The sequence below is a fragment of the Biomphalaria glabrata genome, chromosome 1 (assembly GCF_947242115.1).
Source record: "Biomphalaria glabrata chromosome 1, xgBioGlab47.1, whole genome shotgun sequence".
Lineage (NCBI taxonomy): Eukaryota > Metazoa > Mollusca > Gastropoda > Planorbidae > Biomphalaria > Biomphalaria glabrata.
The window spans coordinates 55,232,199-55,238,198 of NC_074711.1; positions in this window are offsets into that span (position 1 = coordinate 55,232,199).

The following is a 6,000-nucleotide window of genomic DNA, read 5'->3' on the forward strand; positions in this document are numbered from 1 at the left end:
TACTTTCCTCTTTGTATAGTTGTAAACAGAGATGTTACAATATTTTAAAGACTTTTTTTTTTAAATAGATGCCACACAATGTATGCGTTTTTGAATATTTTTATGACATAATGACTTTGCAGCTAAAAGGTTAGAAGTGCATATCTAAGCATTGTGTGTGACTAGAATATTTAAAATAAGAACTTGCTGTGTTCAAAGATGAATCATGTGACCAGTTTTTGTTTCAGAGATTTAACTTTTTTTTTTAAATGTCTTTAAAATGAGTAAATATGGTCACAAGATATAGCTATGAGACCTTTGATACTGACAGTAGATAATCAGAGCTTTGCTGAAATGTAGATGACATTACCAGTTGGCCAATTTTCTGTGTAATTATTTAATTTGGTTTACGAGATCCCCCCCCCCCCTCCCCGGTTAAACTATTTGTGTTTAAGGTTAATTAAAACAAACATCCAAATTAATGTGTCTCGTGGGCAAAGCTCTCTCTCTGCTTCATTGTGTTTGGACCATATTCAATTAACATCAATAATTGCTACAGCTTTTCTAGACTGATCAGATTTTCTTAGCAAGGTTACACCTTCTTAGTTGTTCAAGTTTTTTTTTTTAATCATCAACAGCATGTTGAATAAATTCATCCTTTTGTTAGTACACCATTGACCTGGGCACTTGTGAACTAGGATAGTGTCATCACTTTATAACTCTCTTATTGGACTCAGCTATTTTGTTTATCAGTTGTCCTAGAGATATACATGTACATTTGTTGGACATGACCTATATACATTTTGTGCTGGCTTTTTGTTTCATTGTTTTGTTACACATCAGTTTGTGTAAATAACCCGGTCAAATAATAAACTATTGTAGTGATCTTCAGGTTTTTTTTTCTTCAACTTTTTTTTTTTTTGAAGTATTCTTAGTTCTGCTTAGTTTCTACAGATTCACCTTCATAATGATCAAGTATCGGCCTTTGGATTCACTGGCTTCTACAGATTCACCCTCATAATGATCAAGTATCAGCCTTTGAATTCACTGGCTTCTACAGATTCGCCTTCATAATGATCAAGTATAGGCCTTTGAATTCACTGGCTTCTACAGATTCACCTTCATAATGATCAAGTATCGGCCTTTGAATTCACTGGCTTCTACAGATTCACCTTCATAATGATCAAGTATCGGCCTTTGAATTCACTGGCTTCTACAGATTCACCTTCATAATGATCAAGTATCTGCCTTTGAATTCACTGGCTTCTACAGATTCACCTTCATAATGATCAAGTATCTGCCTTCGAATTCACTGGCTTCTACAGATTCACCTTCATAATGATCAAGTATCTGCCTTTGAATTCACTGGCTTCTACAGATTCACCTTCATAATGATCAAGTATCGGCCTTTGAATTCACTGGTTTACAAAGAAATTCTTTTGCTCAGCGTTTGTCAAACAGGCGTTGTTTTATTTTTATTATAAAGGATCAAATATCCGTTGAATTTGCTTTTCAGATTAACCCCATTTTTGCTGGGTAAAAACACATTATAAAAAATAAATGAATTAAGTAGGACCTTTCATTCTGTTTTCACGAGAGGCTCGGCAACCAGATTCAATATGAACTTTAAAAAAATTTCGTTACGTCTTAGACAATCCGATTATACGAGGTAGCCAAGATAAGAGGTCTGGTATGATTGTAGCAGTACATACAGGATGTACTTAGCGAAAAGTAAATTATATTATAATTTTTATTTAAAAATAATATAAATAGAATATTATGAATAGCAACATACTAAGCATTTGATACATCCTCGAGCGCTCGATTCAAATGTCAAGTTCAGCATGACCCAGGGCCTCTTGGCCACCCTGTAGAACACGTCTCTCATACGTCATAACTGTCAAATTTCGCCTGAATGATGTCCCCTATATATTGTTCTATTGAATGAACAGGCCTGTTGTAAGACGACTAGCTGATCATCTCGACGACCATTTCAAACTTAATTTCCCGACTGCATCAAATGTTCCTCACACTTAAGCATCGGGCCATACAATTCCTTTGTTAATTAATTTTTATGTGATCTGTGCGCTTCTTAGCAGGAGAAAATGATGCGTTGTAAACGGCAGGAGAATGTCTGAAGCACTGGATACTTACAAACACTTGTTGACAAGGCGAAGAGTGAGATGACAGACTTATTGCCTATACCCCCTAGCTGGGGGAGTGGAGGGGGTTACAGTCTTGGGAGCGTCTTACGTAAAAATTTTAGGAAAAACTACGCCAACTGGTTATAGAGAACGCGGTAGTAACTGCTATGCTATGTGTACTTGCTACACTAAAATGCATCCAAAATGGATGTTAGGGGTACGACAGTCCTCGTGCTAGATCTATAGGCCAACAAATAAATGAGCTGTTTGTGAAACTATGGTAAGTGTATAATTCTTCAATGCACTATGAGAAAGATCAATCATGCATTAAGCTTTACACTTAATGCTAATATGTTTTCTGTTTAATATTTGGGGTCAAGGTGAACTGAGTGAATAAGTAAGGATAAACCACACACGCATAAAAGTTCCGCACCAGAGAATGTGTTAATGAAACACAAGAACACGGCATACATTTTCTAGTCCATGATTTAAGCAGTGGTTCTAAACCTGGAAGAACCATTTTGGTGTTCATCGGAGAACCCTAAGGGTTGCCTATAACCAACCAAAAACAAGTCAGTCCTCGTTGGTCTTAAGAATCGAGATAAATTTTCAATGTCTAATAAATCTACGTCTCTAACTTATCTGGATGACAACATTGCTGCAAACTCATTGTTAGGAAGTGTGTGTGTGTAGGCCTTTTTCACCTTCACCTATCCCTTAGTCTGTTGGAGCACCACACACGATTTGTCGACCGTATTTCTCCATTCCTGTCTTTTGCCTTGGATAGAACCTCTTTCAATGTCAGGACCGTCGATAATTTTATGTTGTCTTCCAGTCGCTTTTTCTTAATCTTCCTGGTACTGTTCCCTGAACGAAGGTTTTTGCGAGCTCCGTAGGCCTTTGAATTTTAGTTTGCGTTTTTTGTTTTTTAACAATAGTTACCATGTCAAGTTGGGGTCCCAACGCTGTAGTAACCCTGTCTCTAATCTCTTCGTTTGTGATAGTAAAGTAAAGTTTTCCTTTCAGACCTTACAATCTATGGGGCAGATGATGTAAAGGTGTCATGTTTCTATGGCCAAAGGTTAACAAGCTAGGTGTTATATGGCCAGCATAACGACGTTCTCTGCTTCCTCTGTTGTGTTTCGAGAGGTTTAGGCAATGATGTAATAATTTTCTGAATGACCATCCGGAACATGTAAATGAAACATGGCTGAGTTTTATTAATGTTTAGGGTTCAACAAATATATGTTTTCGTGATGAGTTTATTCTTCCTATCTCCAGTAAAGTGAGCACAGCAGAGAGTTATAGTTTATTCTTCCTATCTCCAGTAAAGTGAGCACAGCAGAGAGTTATAGGTTATTCTTACTATCTCCAGTAAAGTGAGCACAGCAGAGAGTTATAGTTTATTCTTACTATCTCCAGTAAAGTGAGCACAGCAGAGAGTTATAGTTTATTCTTACTATCTCCAGTAAAGTGCGCACAGCAGAGAGTTATAGTTTATTCTTACTATCTCCAGTAAAGTGAGCATAGCAGAGAGTTATAGTTTATTCTTCCTATCTCCAGTAAAGTGCGCACAGCAGAGAGTTATAGTTTATTCTTACTATCTCCAGTAAAGTGCGCACAGCAGAGAGTTATAGTTTATTCTTACTATCTCCAGTAAAGTGCGCACAGCAGAGAGTTATAGTTTATTCTTACTATCTCCAGTAAAGTGAGCACAGCATAGAGTTATAGTTTATTTTTACTATCTCCAGTAAAGTGAGCACAGCAGAGAGTTATAGTTTATTCTTACTATCTCCAGTAAAGTGCGCACAGCAGAGAGTTATAGTTTATTCTTACTATCTCCAGTAAAGTGCGCACATCAGAGAGTTATAGTTTATTCTTACTATCTCCAGTAAAGTGAGCACAGCATAGAGTTATAGTTTATTTTTACTATCTCCAGTAAAGTGAGCACAGCAGAGAGTTATAGTTTATTCTTACTTTCTCCAGTAAAGTGAGCACAGCAGAGAGTTATAGTTTATTCTTACTATCTCCAGTAAAGTGCGCACAGCAGAGAGTTATAGTTTAACTTAGAAAACTATTTTAGTAGAAATGAAAATAATTTAAGGTTTGAGCGGTCATCGAAACACAAGGGAATGCAATAAAGTGTGACATAAACAGGGTTAAGAACCACTGATCTATATAGAGTCTCATGTTTCCAACTTTATGATCTGTGGTTATTTGAGTTCAACAGCACTTATGAAATCCAAGATGATTTTTTTCCCCCAATATCTTTAACTTAATAGCCCATAAAGAAATAGAAATTCTAAGGATATTTTCAGTGGGCGGCACTAACTAGAAGGTCATTTATTTTTGTTACATTTTTTTTTCCAGTAAATCTAATCAGTCACATTTAAAGGCATTTGTTTTTTTTCTTCAATCTATCTCAAAAGACAGACCAGTTGTAATAGAGAAACAATTTCTGTCTCAAGAATGAAATTCTCATAGTTTAACTTTAATTTGAATACATTTGTTTAGTGCAGATAGTACCATGTTTTTCTGTTTACTAATCTAGCACTACTGCTCAGAGAGGTAGTGAAATCCTGCTAAACTGCTTATATATCCTGCTTATATACAATATTTCGCTATGCTAATAATGTTGAACCTGAAAATTGATTTTTAAAAGCTCTGCTGTTCTTCTAAATGCCTAGAGTTCTATCTATGGTTAAAATTAAATCACTTAACATACTGAAACTTTTTTTTTACATTTAAAGGCTCCACCATAAAAAAAAAATTCGTACATGACACTTATCAAAGCAACAAAGTAAATCTATGCTCCCCTCATTATAGCAAGAACTAAAGAGAGAGAGAAGGTGGACATAAAAGTCAACAGAGACCAGACCTAGTTTTGTAAACAAGTTATCCATTAAGGTGTACTGACACCACAGTGATCTCAATGAATGTGTTGGACTGAGAAAAAAACAAACTTGAGAAAGTTTTGAGTTTGGTGAAAATGGCTTTGATCTATTTTCCTTTATGAATATGGAAAAAAACCCACAATTTCCACCATGATAGAAAGAGACATAGATGATGGTGTGTAAGTTGACTTCTATCTACAACATGGAAAATATTTTTAAAAAACTTGATTAAAAAAATGTCTGCATGTTTTGGATGTTCCTTTGGAGTTGAAGATAATCTACTTCCTGCTGGATGATGGCAGCAATTCATGATTGAACCCAGGACCCAAGATGACATTCCAGTGTGCATACTGCATAACCAGGCAATCCCCTCCTGGTTCAGTGTATATTTATTCCATAAAGGTAATTTTACCATCTCCTTATTTTAAAGGAATCATTCAAAAGATCAGTGAAATGAAATTCAAACTAAATGAAGTGAATTTAAGAAATGTAGGCATCATATTCTAAAAACAATGTCACAGAATTTGTGTAAACATAATTTATGTGAAAAATAATAAAAATTTAATGTCTTGTTTTATAAAAGTAATATAGGCATTAGCTATTTTGTTTTTAATATTTTTTTTTTTTTATAAACTTCCAACTTTATGTTGATCTGGCCTATTCCCCAGCTTATTTAGTATTTTTGAAAAAGAAAATGCAAAAATATAGCTAAGTATAGAAAATGCCTTAATTTTTTTTTAAAGTAACTATTTAATAATCATCATGTTTGCCTAAATAAGTAACAAGTTGTATCTGATGATTACTTTGGTTATTTCTGTACAATTACAAACACAAAAATGACCATTGATTCTTGTACATATTATGTGAAACTTACATGAAAATGGTGCAATACAATGGGGCAATAAAAAACAGTTCTACATATAGAGAGAAAATATATAGTAGTTTAATTTGTACCAATTGAAAAACTAATCTCAGACTTAATG